This window comes from Bombyx mandarina, chromosome 21 (genome assembly GCF_030267445.1).
Source record: "Bombyx mandarina strain Sakado chromosome 21, ASM3026744v2".
Lineage (NCBI taxonomy): Eukaryota > Metazoa > Arthropoda > Insecta > Lepidoptera > Bombycidae > Bombyx > Bombyx mandarina.
In genome coordinates, this window is record NC_143227.1 from 10233146 (window position 1) to 10248604 (window position 15459).

Here is a 15459-nt window from a genome sequence, read left to right on the forward strand (position 1 = left end):
GAGGAGATGAGCTACTGAAATGTGAAATACGGTAAGTTTAGATAGAGATATAACAATTACCTATGAACTGTGCACGTGCATAAGACGTTAAACAATCACGTAACTAATCGAATATTGCTTTGGTAAACAAAACAAAAAAAACTGCATATATTTTTTTTAAATACAAATAGGATTCCCATTATACCGATGTCAACAAAAACTCAGAAGTCATAGTAGCCCAGTCGTCTCGTTGACTGACAAAAAGTGACTTCCCGACAAAGGTCCGTTCGTATTCGGTACAATGCAGTAGCGCCGCCGTAACAATTACCGTACAATAGAAATGTGACAGTTCGGTTTGTCATCCCAAAGGCCACAGGAATGGCGTTAGTGACGTGCCAGTGGCCCCAGACGGATTATGTGCCGGTCCTATTCGTCGCGTGTAGCCCACCCACAAACAATGACGGGTAGGTACACACAATGACATTGTATAGCAATCATTACGGTGCATCAAGAAATTTACGGTATTTTAATTTTTGAAACAAGATTATTTTGGATCTTTTTTTTGAATTTTTTTTTATCGCTTGGATTGGTGGACGAGCTCACAGTCCACCTAGTGTTAAGTGGTTATCGGAGCCCATAGATATCTACAACCGCCACCCACCTTGAGATATTGGTTCTAAGGTCTCAGTAAAGTTGCAACGGTTTCCCTACCTGTCAAACCGAAACGCATTACTGCTTCACGACAGAAATAACAAGGTGGTGTTACCTACCCGTGCGGACTCACAAGAGGACCTACCATCAGTAATCTTTGAATGTATTTATATTGTGTTTCCAATTGTATATTTGATTTGTTGGCGGATTTTTCAGGATAAGTCTCTTCTTAATTCTTCCTCAACCCTGAACTTCCTTCTAAAGCTACTTCCGCCTTGCAAGTCCACACTAAAGTCTTTAACTCTAATCTTAAAATGGTAGAGCGTATTCTTAGCAAATATATTTGTATCAATGCTGCGAAGCGTCGACTTTATTCACTCATTAATTATGATAATTTCCATATTTTGTCTCAAGGTTATTTATTTTGTCTCAACGTTATTTACATTATTTGCCTGCAGACCGCCAACAACTTGACATCAGGTAAGATATGATCTCTTATGCCGGCAAAAAAAGAGGTTATTAGTATTTTTATTACACCAAATGGCGAGATAATTTCTAGGCTCTACTTAAACAGTCATGAGACCGAAGTCTCAATTGCTTTGCGGCTGCCTCATCTCTCAAACTGTCGTCAGGTTTGAGCCCCGTGAGCTCACCTACTAAATAAGGTTACGCTGAAATAGCCTCTCAAGGTACTCAGTTAGGTAGGGAAAAAAAAACTGAAGCCTACCAGATCGTGGACGGCCATCTTTTATCGTCAGTATTTACGAAATCATATTCGACGTTCATCACGTTATAAATAGCAAATTAGAATGACATCAAAATTGAATACACGAACATTGACTTATCGTCGTGTAGCTTGAATAACATTAGCATAACATTAAATGAACAGTTATAATACCAGTTCGAAATATAATTCAACAATTTAAACAAATATAATGTTAGGAACGAGGATCCGGTTGTTGATACTGGCGATTCAAACAATCAGCGTGCAATCGGCAATAAAAATATATTATGTAAAAAAAAAATCGTGTGATCATTTTGAGTTTACGGCGATTTTTAATTTTAATAGACAATAGAGCAATAGCTTAGCGATAATTTCAAACATATCCGTCACCGGTATCTTCGGATTTATAAAACAAATTACCAGATTTCAATCGCGTTTCAAACAAGGGTGATTTGATAACGCTCGATTTTAAAAATTCAACAAATTTTTTGGGGCTTACTATAAAAAAAACAACGCCGCTTTTTAGCTTCTATTACATTACTTATCTCTGTGTAATGTTGTTTTAATAGCGACTAAAGTTCTTGAGGCATAAACAAGTGCTTTATGTTAAGGAGACTGCACACAGACGAGAAATCGCGGCGTGAAAATTAATGCGACTCGCGTTATTTATTTCGTTCGTGTTGTAATTTTAATAGACTTTAATTATATTGAACGACGAATACAACGTTATTGATTTGAAACTAATAACCTTCAAAGTTACGATTAAGATTTCCTTGGAGTAATTTTTTAAATCACTACATAGTATAAAACAGAGTCGCTTTGTCTAATGCTTAAATTTTAAAACTACCCAACGGATGTTGATGCGGTTTTTTTTAGTAGATAGAGTGATAGAAGAGAAAGGTTTATATGTATAATAACATTCATTAAATAGTAGAGAAATACTGTTATTTTGAGGATTCTAATGTGATGTCGTAAATAATCAATAATAAAATTTGATGTTTCCGAAGCGAAGCGAGGGCGGTTCGCTAGTACTGAATAAATGATTACAAAACTAGAATATAATATTTTTTTATTCCGTCTTCCATTTTTACGAGTCGGTGTTTAAGATGACCTTTATGGCTTAGTTTCGCGTTTATTATCATCGTTGTTTCCGATAATTCGAATACTTTACATTATTCGTGATCATAGACGACTGTCGTTGTCCAAAAGTAGTGAATATATAATGATTAATTATATAATTTATTTGTTTATGATACAAACGAGATTTCTTTTTGTCGCGATAAACGCGCAAAAAAAACATTTCTCGGGTTTTTCTTGACGAATCACTTTCCTTCTATTGTATATTGTCAATGAAATTACACAATGCCACTAATAAAATCATGACCTCTAAAACAAAAAATCATCAACATCGCGTTTATTTTAAAGAGCGTTAAATTAAACGCGGCGTCTTTGCGGCCTCGTGAAAACTGACCTCCACGCGTTCATAGTACTTTATAACGATGATTACCATTGTTCGGAGGGTTTTGAGTGATGTCTGCTAATGGCGGTAGATTATCGGGTGTCATTTATTTAAATTCATTTAAACTATCGTTTTGTGAAATCTAATTTGGGGCCACTTGATTGAGAAATGTTACTGGAAACTTAACGAATTTGTAATGTATGTGTATGTGCCTTTATGTGGGATTCAGTATTTGCTTCAAAATGAGTTAAAATATTGTTTAAAGGGGGATTTTTTTGGGTTAGCAGTCGCAAGCGTGTCGCTTTGTAATCTTAATTCATTTATTACATACATGAAATTTTATAGGTGTTATAGAGATACCTACTACTTATTGAATTGCTTCAAGCGTATATTGACGTGTCTATATCATGTTTGTAAAGCTGGAAATGTGTTCAAGATTGCTCACCATCATTTACGATAGATAAAATAAATAAAAATGTACTATATTGCTGACGACTCATCTGATATTAAGTTACGGAGCCCATATACAGATTGTATGTTGCTTCCTACCGCGAGTCATGAGGTCAGTCTCATGTTATTGCATAACGGTTGTTCAAACTGAAACGCGTGGCTGCTTTGCGCCAAAAATAAGCGGGATGGTCGTACTTACCCGCGTGGGGTCACAACGCCTCACCATTTATTATACAAAATCATAGTTGCACTGATGCGGCCAAAGTCCCTAATTCTCATTTCTGTAATGTCAACACGCCAATAAAAATAAAAAAAAATAAAAAAATTTTTTTATTGAAACGAAACAATACAAATATACAACGTATCCACGCCGTCATCTGTTGCCGGCGACCAGCAAATTAGTTTCACGATACCCCCAGATCAAGCGATAGAACGACACGCAATAAAACGCACAACAATTCCCTTCGACAGAACGAAAAAAAAAAAAAAACTCGTCACCTGTCGTGTCATTTGGTTCCAATAAACGAGCCGCCAAAGAAAACAATGTATTAGAAAGAAAAAAACGTAACATAGATAACTTAGACTTCATCGGGGCTCCCCAGATTTTGTAAAATAATTTTGATCCTTATGCCTCCTAGAATAGCAACAAAACTCCTTTGGGTGGCACTGTTTTTTTTTTGTTTCGGGACATTTTTTTTCTTTGTAATCGTTTTGACTGACGAAAATTTACGACCTGGACGCTCTCAGCGAAATTAAATTGCGGACCGACTTCATTAGCCGATGTTTTCGTAACAATAGCTCCGGTTTGTTGTATCATATTAGGAATATTACTATTGATTGTCTTGAATTTCAATTGTTCTTTACATTCACACTTCATATCGGTAACAAAACAATTATGATAAAAATATTTAAAATTAAAGGTCATATTTTCGATACCAATGAGGAGGAAGCTTAAAACAAGTAAACTTTTTTCAGTAGTGGCATTGCTTAATTAATCACGGGCAGATAATTAATTAGGATTTACATCAGATCTAGTTTTCAGACCAGTAATGAAAAAAAAAATTACTGGTTAAAATAAATTAAATTGAATTAATCTGGATTAAATTAAAATTCATTCACAAGATATTTTGTCATCATGAATTCGTTGGTCATAAAACATAGAAAATGTAATAAATGAAAAACGATTTTAGTTTCAACTATATTCAACCTTGTACGTGCGTAAGCTTCATATTTTTATTAAATAATGTAGGTATACCTACATAGTGTAAAAAAGACACTCGTTCAAGTCTCCACAGAAGCTGTCATCGAGTTTTTTTTTTTTATGGAATTTTATGGCCTGGTAACTGAGACCTTTAGGTCAAGTCTTGTTTTAATTTTTATGAAAAATGATATTATGGAGTGAAATGAAATGAAGATGATTAATTTGGGACATTAATCAACTAGGATGAAATGGGTTGAGATGATATGGGATGAAATAAAATCTCAGTAAAATGGTGGTTATTTACTGAGATTTTTTCAGTGGACTTGTTGGAGGATCTCGAGAAATTATGTCCAACGGCTTTGTTTCATTTTCCCACATTTGTGCACTTTCACAGATATTAAACAGTTAATAAACCACCGTTATAAAATTTTAAACCTGAAGAAACACTAACTAGACAAAATAAAACAAATCATACAACTTCACTCCTCGCGTTCCCGCCAAAAAGTTCCGAGAAAATAAAGAAATCGAAATAGTATGATACAAGAATTAGATATATACTCATTTGTTTATATCAATTTATAATAGCTAGTATTTATAGCAACTAATCAAATGCCTATTCTTTTCACAATACACTCGAAGGTCTCAGAACCATATCACGAGTTACTATTATCTCTGAAAGCTTTTAACTTAATTAATTGCTATTAAGCGGATCGCTATTAAATTGATACGTCACAGTACAATGCAATTGTTTTATCTTTGTACTCAATTGATGTTTCGGTAACGCGAGGCCGAGATGAATTCGAAACGTGTTGAGTAATCTATGAGATAAAGATTTTTTGGGGGTAACGAAGGACGTCTATTCTCGATTAGTATTGTTTCAAATCATTTTCATACAACAATCTATATATTAATACGTGAAGCAAAAACTTTGTATCCCTGTTTTACGAAAATTGCGCGGACGAAGGAGTATGAAATTTCCCACACTTATATAGAATATAGAGGAGGAGTGCAGAATGTTAATATTATTTTAATTATGCATAAAAAATACATTAAATCAATAGAAAAAAATATTACACACACTACCGTGTATTTGACATACACGCAGGTATATTATTTGTTTATTGTCAAACTTTTCTTATTGCATATAGTCTGTGGGCAAATAGAGAATAGAGTAATATTGTTTGTCTTTATTAATGTTTGTCTAAAGTGTAGTCTTGGCGAAATCTGTGATTACAAAAGTATAATAGTCTGACAATAGAATCATAATAGTGTACAAACTTACAACAACGTAAGTTAGTATTACGTCTATGCGCGGAACGCAATGGACTACATCCAACGCAATCAACTCACACGCTATTGGACTTCGCTATGCATTGCGAGTTTTTTAGACAGTTAATTAAATTTTGATATTTTTTCAGTGTACCTACACACTCAATTCGACTTTTAGCGACTTGAAAGAAACTAGAGTAGAGAGAGAGTGTGAGAACAATATGAAAATTATTATTCGTGATCAAAACTCTTGCATCCGCTACAACAGTCCGTTAATGCAATTCGTGGGACTGAATTTTCTCTATGAAATTTTATCTATCACCGCGGACTTCCGTGTCGTGACTTCATTAAATCCCGACCCATGATTTAAAGGCCAAATATTGCAGTTTCAAATCACTACGCCAGCCACTCCCAATATTGATGATCAAAAATCGTGTATTATAAAACAGTGTTTTTATTGTCTATTCTATAGAGGAAACTGTAGACAAATTTCCGGTAATATCTATGAATTTAAAATTGTCTATATTTAGTTGAATCGTTCTTAATTATTAAATTGCTAATTAAGTGTTAGCTTTTAAAACTGTAGGTATGAGTTTTATTTTTATTGCGTGTAAGCTTGAACGAACTCACGACCCACCGCGTGGTAAGTGGTTACCCGAGTCGACTGATTTAATAACGTAAATTCCGTCACTTTGAGGTCCTCCCGTCCGTAGACTTGAGGTCCTCCTTAATTGTATAGCAATAGTAGGCAGACCTCATGTAGCGGTCAAAGTAAAAAAAATGTTAACCAACAAAATATGGTAGGCAGCGGCTTGGCTTTGCCCCTGGCATTGCTCAAGTCCATGGACGACGGTAACCACTCGCCATTAGGTGGGCCACATGCTCGTCTGCTTACACGGGCAATAAAAATAAATAAATACATAAATTAATACCCTAATTCTGATAAACAGTACAAAGTTAGGAACCATTGTCGCCGCACGTCACCCGAATGGATAATTAAATGTCTCTATATCACTGCTCCCTTGTAGTATTAATGTCGTTGCATTATTGTAAATTATAGGACGTCCAATTGGTCGGTGTCGTGACAAAAGGACATAAATACAACGAGAGCTGTGTTTATGGACAGCAGCGTCGGCGAAGAGACACGCAGGCCTGCCTCAGTTGGGCTTCGCGAATGTATTTATACATGTTTAGATCCAGCGTTTAACTCGCGAGATTAATATGTGAAGCGTTTGTATGTTCATCATGATTTAGTTGAGATTTATTGTCATTCCATTCTTAAGCGGACGTTTTTAGAAAACAATTGAGACTTCTATCTCATCTCTTGAAGTGTGCTAGCGGTATATTCATTACGATTTCACTGTCTATAAGGTAAGCTCTTTGAAATCATTTGGATAAAATGGATGTTTTAACACGACCTCTATCGTGTTTGTCTTTTTCAAAATCAATGGAATTAAAAACAAAAGTTTGTATGTTTGCTATTTGTTCATAAGACATTAATTCGATTGTAATTATTATTGAGCGCTTCAGGGAACTGTATGTGTTCTGTATTAGAGCCATCAACGAACGACATGTAACGCGCGGGTAGTTTGAAAAAACCGATACTGACTACGTTTTACTTGTACCTACTTACTATGATATCGCACAGACACAACCCACAGATTTTTTTATTCCTACCTTTTGTTGATAACCTCGAGCAAATATGCTTCACCGAATGTGCAGACGATCTCATGGGGGTTCATGAAGACTTCACTAACAATAGTCCTAACATGAGCGGTACTTGGGTGAATCTACTACCGGATCGGAACCCACTGAGTTTCTCGCCGAATCTTCTCAGTGTGTCTCGATTCGGATACGGTTATTATTTTTTATTGTTTAGATGGGTGGACGAGCTTACAGCCCACCTGGTGTTAAGTGGTTACGGATCCCATAGACATCTACAACATAAATGCGCCACCCACCTTGAGATATAAGTTCTAATGTCTCAAATACGGCTGCCCCACCTTTCAAACCGAAACGCATTAATGCTTCACTCCCCAAATAGGCAGGGCAGTGGTACCTACTCGGGTGGACTCACAAGACGTCCTACCACCATTAATTACGCAAACTATAATTTTTGTACATTTAATTACTATTACACTATGTTATTCGTTTATCGTGTAAGTTGTTAGAGAATATTTGTTATGTACGTATTTCATTACAATAATCGGTACCTACCTGCGAGATTCGAACACTGACACAGTCGCGTCACTTAATCTGATATCAAGGCACTAAGTATATTTTCCTTTAGACCACGACGACCATACATAGAAACGTCGCCTTAACTAGAAAATGTTAAGTGAAGTCACATTCGCCTGTTTACTCATATATGTGTATCTTTTTTAAATCAGAATTTCCTTAATAGCAATCTGAACTCAATGCTAGTCCAAATGCTATGAAATCGCTAAACAGACACCACGCAATGTAAAGAACTCAAAAATTAAAAAAAAAGCAAGAGCAGAATCAATAAACATATTTAAATTGATGTCAACTATTCACACGGGATTGTTTCAGAGATACAAAGGAGGCAATTTAAATCGAACACAATAATACACGTATCGTGTTCATGCGAGCTCCTCTGTCACCATCGAGGATGCAGCAGCGGGGGGTAACGACCAGCTGATGAATGGAGTCCACGGGGACGAGCGCCTTTGATCTGGCGCCTCGAATAGAATCCCATTAAAGACTGTTATAAGTTACGACACACATCGATTTATATTGTTCTCAAAACTAAAGCGTATTAGCGGTGCTTTGTTGGCGCGAAATACGTCTTTCAGTGCAGTTAATTAGTTTCAACTGGGAAAATTGAAATTCGGTTTTTTGTTTTTATCTCTCTTCAGTCGGAGTTGTTTTAGTGGTTTAGGTATTTTGAAGGTAGGTTATGATAGAATCGCTCTCTGTACTGTAAATATCCCGATCCACTATCGGTGCTTTTAAGCATTCCAAGCACCGCTCTTGTCCAATGAAGAGTGAAGATGTGCAGATCAACCCAAGACTCAACCAGCTGAGTTTCTCACAGGATCTCCTCAGCAGCTTGCGATACCGATCCCGTGGTATATTCAGCAAAGCGCTACTCTTGTTAAGGCAGCCGTTAACCAACTCAAGCTTCCGCCACCAGTCAAGATAAAGCCTGACTGAATGAATTAATGAATTGCCTCTCCAAGTTATATTTGTCGTTTTGAAATATTAAGTGGTTTACCCATTAGCTCACAGCTTACCTGATGTTGAGCTATTTGTGGAGACAAAGGCTCACAGGCTATGTGATACAATGGTGTCTGCTTGTTAGACTTCTTACCACTAGGACTTGAGATAGAAACATGCAAGCTCCCGGGAATCATCGTCTCTTCCCATTGAATCCTGGTTAACAGCCGATAATTGCCTTCAAGTTCATTTGACCTAATTTGTTAGTGATCTTCGAGAACTGCAGATGAATAAATAAATTAAAATTGACATTCAATGAACGCGGTGTACCCTTTTTTTTGCACTGAAAACAAATACAACTGAATTTTTTGGTCATTTCGAAATCATTCTGGACTCTCGAATCTACTGATAAAAATTGAAATCTGTTTATTAACTTTGAAATAAAAACAAATATAATTTGTTATTATAATTATTTGGTTCTGCTAATATCCAAAACGTCTCTACAGATTTCGATGCAACTTTCACTGTCATACTGATGTTACGTAGAATAACTTTGCTACTTTTGTTTGAGAAAAAAATTAGGGTTCCATGAATAAAAATAAAATTGTGTATAAAGCCGATGCAAATAAGTAAGTATTCTTAATATCAGACACAGCAATAGCTTGCGTCGCCTGGTTCAGTTACTCATTAAGCGTGACTCTAGTGCTAAAGCGGTGTCAGTTCTCGCTCATCAGTGTAGATCAAATATATATTATTGCTTAGATGGGTGGACGAGCTCACAGCCCACCTGGTGTTAAGTGGTTACCGGAGCCCATACACTGCCATAACGTAAACGGGCCACCCATCTTGAGATATAATTTCTAAGGTCTCAAGTATAGTTACAACGGCTGCCCCACCCTTCAAACTGCTTCACGGCAGAAATAGGCAGGGTGGTGGTACCTACCCGCGCGGACTCACAAGAGGTCTTACCACTACCACCTATACAGTGAGTCGCGATTCCGACCCGGTGGTAGATTCTGCGAGCCACTGCTCTTGCTAGGGCTAGTGTTAGCAAATTCTCTCAGGTTGAATCCGTGAGCTCACGTACCCGTCCGGGCGTATTTAGAATAACCCCTTAAACTACCAGCGAACAGGGAGCACAATATAGATATATTTTTCAGCAAAGTCACGTTTTTCGTTTATTTTTATTACCATCGAGATTTAGTTGTATTTATGTTGTGTTGGAACGAGCCGATGTATCGCATACATCCGTTGTTGGCAATATTTTGTGGCAACAATATTATTATATGAAATTAAACAGAGATGCCCGGGCGCGCCAATATCAAACAGATACCCAATGTCGACACATACCGTGTTGGTTTTGTGAACAAACGGACGTACCGTTTGCAAAAACGAGAAGTTTTAAAAAATATAATATTTTTTACTAAACGTTTCCGTGACATTAGAAAACTGAAATGAATTGTTACTGGTTATGGGATTTGTTGAGTTTGTTTTGTCTATTCTTAACTAACTATCAGCAATCTTCTGTCCACTCATGTTCACAAAAATAGCGAATTCAAAAAAATAAAATTCGTAGAAAGAATCCGCCAAACAAAAGCATTTCTAATTACACTCTGAAACAATAATGACTATATTTTTTCGATTTTTATTCCATTGCACGAGATTCATCCAGCTGCAAGTTTACCCAATTGTTTTTGGCTCTTCATAGAAGAGTATCATAGTACTATATAATGTAACATTACTATGTCATGTAACACGTATATGAAGCCTAGTATGATGGCAGCAATAGTACCTCTACATAAGTTTTTGAGATTTTTTTATATTACACGCCGCAGAAAACCATTTTCGAGTTATGTTAGTAAATAAATGACGTAAACGATTTCAGATTCTTACAATTTAAATATGTGAATCTAAATGTACTCGGAGCATTTATGTGTGATGTCGATATTATTATACATACATATATAGCAGGCTTCTATTGCGAAATTCGTTACACTGACCACGATATTTATTATAACATTGCTAATGAAACGTCGCTGCGAGTAATTCGAATGCGCATCGTAATTTTGAAGTGAGTCGGTCGGTCTTGTGCTGCGCACGGTACCGCCCGCGGGGTACTTCGGCCGCTTTATCCCTTGTTTTTGTACGTGCGCCTTTTTATACTCCCGACACGCCACAAAAGAACGGCGACTTTTGTTCCCTTGTCTCGCTTGTTAATGATTTTTACGAATTATTAATTGTGCCCTGATAAAAACGATTGAAAAATGTTGATCGCCGCGCTGCTCGTGCGTTCGACATGAGATATTGTCTCTCGCTCGACATTGGGACGGCGTTACATATTCAGATGCTCTGTTGCTAGGATTGATTGAATTTCGTTTTGTATTAATATCGGATGCGCTTTGTTATGATGATCGAAATTTATTAAGGCTTATGAAGTATGAGTGGTTTCGTATAGACGATATTCCGTAATAATTCATTTCGTAAATCGAAGTGATCCCGAATATTGTTTCATAGATTAGATTTTTACTGGTGGTAGGACGTCTTGTGAGTCCGCGCGGGTAGGTACCTACCAATGCGTTTCGGTTGAAGGGTAGAGCAGCCGTTGTAACTATACTTGAGACCTTAGAACTTATATCTCAAGTTGGGTGACGCATTTACGTTGTAGATGTCTATGGGCTCCGGTAACCACTTAGCACTGGTGGGCTGTGAGCTCGTCCACGCATCTAGGCAATAAAAAAATAAAAAAAATAGATTTAAATTAAGCGAGTAATATATTAGAGGGCTTATCAGATGTCTTGTGAGTGCGGTCATTCAGAGGTCGTTTTCGAAGATAAAGTTAATAATACTATCCGAACATAATACTTCCGGAGTAACTGCAACGTAGTTACGTTCTTGAAGCGAAGTTTAAAGAACTATCCGGCTATGGAATGAGCCCCCTCCACGGTGTTTCCCGAGCGCTATGACATGTCCTTCTTCAAGCGAGGCTTGTGTAGAGTATTAAGCAGTAGGCAGCGGCTTGGCTCTGCTCCTGGCATTGCTGAAGTCCATGGGCGACGGTAACCACTTACCATCAATCAGGTGGGCCGTACGCACGTCTGCCTACAAAGCAAAAAAAAAAATATTATATATTTTTTTAGTCTTTCCTTTTTATATCACTATGTCATATAATTACATCCGACGAATCAAATATATATTTTACAATTTTCGTGCCTACTTAGTTTCTCTCCAGATCTTCTCAGGGATCGCGATTCCGATTCGGTAGTAGATATTCCAAAGCACTGCTCTGGTAAGGCTTTTAGCAAATTCTCTCTGGTTGAGCCCGCGAGCTCAACTCGTCCGTAAGAAACTGGAATTGCCTCTTAGGCTACTAGGCCACTGAGTTTCTCGCCGGATCTTCTCAGTGGGTCGCGTTTCCGATCCGGTGGTGGATTCTGCGAAGCACTGCTCTTGTTAGGGCAGTGTTAGCAACACTCCGGTTTGTCCCCGTGAGCTCACCTACACGTCAAGGAGAAGCTGAATAGCCTCTCAAGGCTATCAGCATAGGTAGGGAAAAAAGTCTACCAGCCAATAGGTAGAAAAAAAAATAAAAATTTTCGTGGTCGTGGACGACTGAAATAATTACCTAATGACTATTATAACCGTAAAAGTAGCTTTAATTGCGTCCAGGACTCGCGAAAGCCGAGTAGTGCATCTTTTGTAACAATCGCTCAGATTTGTTATTGCTCTAGTCCAAAAGCGTTTCGTTATCTCGGCGTATCTTCCGGGACGCCTTCCAAATAACCAGGTTCGAAAATGGCACAGTCGCCGTCGGACGATTAATCAAAATTCCACGTCGCCCAAACTTAATTATTAGACACGGGTGTTATTTAATTTATTTATGTGCCGGGCACGCTATGGGACGTTCCGGGATGTATCAGATGATGGTGCCCGCCCTCTATTACGTCGGGGACGGGTCATCGTCTATATCAGTACAGATATGAATCGAGGTCCAGCTCGGGTTTGACCCTCGGCGATACTCGATGGATTTTCGTGCTGATAACTTAGTAGGTACTTGATTTTCTTTTGTTGTTGTTACTTTGCTTTCGTTTAGTTATGTTTTTTGACTTGATTATGTTATAGAGGTAATGTTACCAATTTAAAAAAAAAAATATTGAAATTGTTGACGCATAACAATCTTATACCTTTACACGAGCAATTCTTGTAATATATATATATAATCTGAATCTCGGAAACGGCTCGAACGACTTTCATAAAATTTAGTATACAGGAGATTTCGGGGGCGATAAATAATCGATCTAGCTACGATTTATTTCAGAAAATGTTGTTTTATTCGTGTTTTCAATAATCAACTTGTCGATAATCAACTTTATGACTCTTCCGACATCTATTGGCGAATAATAATACAATTTTCTTAATTGAGGGAAATTAACCGCTTCAAGACACAATAAGATGGCGTTATCAAAAAAAAATCATCATCTGTGTAGGTATTAAAACACGAATAAAATGTGATATTTTTATATTTAATTTTAAGGGAAATGTTTATTTAAATTTTCTCTCAATGAGAGTGTTCGATTTTGGAGTTTACATTTTGAAATCTCCCGCCAACTTGCCCGGTACCCGCGCAATCAAAACTGAGCGCGACACTAGCGCTACGTGTTGCCGAAGTTTGTGCAACATAAGAAACAGGAGTCGTGAAATCTTTGAGCAGTTGGCGGTAAGTCCATTCCGATTTGAGCAACCGACGCGCGTGGACGTGCTCATTTTTTGTCGGAAGTGACTACCGGTGATAATAGATCATTGTTCGTGGCACATCTGTGGCCCAAGTGTTTCTCGGAATTTGTACCTGCGCCTAATTGCAAGGCATTGCCGCCCGGGAACTGTGCAGTAGTTCTATTCACTCTAATTCTATTCTACTTGTTCTATTCACTAAAATTTCTAAAATTCCTAGAATCGCTTCGGCCAATTTAGTGTTACCGACGCAGGGGCCTCGCCGCAAGGCGAGCGCGTGTTTAAGTCCCGGGGCCGCCCCCCCCGGGCGAAAATCACGTAAAGATGGAGGAAAAACTTTTCATCGACTTCATTCGGGAAAAATATCCGTCAATCGCGCCCGAATTCGAAGCCTATAGGGCCTCATTTGGTAATTATTCTCCCCCCGCATCTCTCGCCGCCGTCGCCAAACATGCCTCGCAGGCATGCCTCGCGTGCCCCGCCGCCGGTCCGTGTTCAAGCGCACGTACGCACGCCGCCGCCGTAGCGTCTAACGCCCCGCCCCCGCTACCCCCGCGCCCGCGTCAATCACGTCAGTTTCGTCCGTCGCGACCTCAATAGCGTCTAGTTCAGGCTCCGATACCGAATCGGAGATGGACTTCGAGTCCGCGACTAGCCCTCAACCCGGAACCTCGGATGGGTTCCAAACTGTAACGCGCGGTAAAAAGCGTACTCGCGTCGTGGAGTCCCGGAGCTCCATGACGAAGCAAACCAAGTCCGCGACCGCCTCCCGACCGCAGGTAGTCGTAACGCCAGAGTCGGACTCCGCCCGCCGCGTAATCCCACCGCCGCGCCCAAAAACCGCGCCCGCGCCTAAAACAGTTGTCCCGCCCCCGCTGATACTCCAGGAGAAGTCAGCGTGGAATCGCGTATCCCAGGCCCTTCAGGCCAACAAAATTAATTATACCCATGCGCGTAACGTCGCGCATGGGATTCAGATTAAGGTCGCAACGCCGGGCGACCATAGGGCCCTCTCTGCTTACCTCCGAAAGGAGAACATAGGTTATCACACCTATGCTCTTCAGGAGGACCGCGAACTCCGCGTAGTGATACGTGGAGTCCCCAAGGAACTCGACATAGACTACGTAAAGGAGGATCTGATCGGTCAGTCCCTCCCAATAATTAGTGTGCACCGGATGCACAGCGGACGCGGCAGACAGCCGTACAATATGATTCTCGTCGCGCTAGAATCAACCCCGGAGGCAAAGAAAAGAATCTCATGTCTCAAAACGATATGCGGCCTCTCCGGGGTCACCATCGAAGCCCCCCATAAACGTGGTACTCCCGGGCAGTGCCACAGGTGCCAGCTCTATGGCCACTCAGCGCGTAATTGCCACGCGCGCCCCCGCTGCGTGAAATGCCTCGGCGATCACGCAACCACAGAATGTTCGCGTGTTAGGGAAACCGCGACGGAACCCCCAAGCTGTGTCCTATGCCTTAAGCAAGGGCACCCGGCAAACTACCGCGGATGTCCTAGGGCTCCGCGTAAACGCCGAACCACCCAGCCCCCCGAACCGTCGACCCAAAGACTTCGGCGCCTTCAGTGCCGAAACCAGCCTTCGTACCGGCTGCGGTTCCCACCGTCTCGGCGTGGAAAAAACCGCTGCCGTATACGAAGGAGGGAACACAAAACGTACCCCAGCTCCCGCCTGCGACACGTCACGCGCCTCAGCCCCTGCTCGCACCTCGCCCCGCGCCCGCGTACCGCCCCCCGCAACCCTCAGTCGTCAACGACTTCGCGCTCGTGCGCGACTTCGTCACCGCGGTAAACTTTGACCG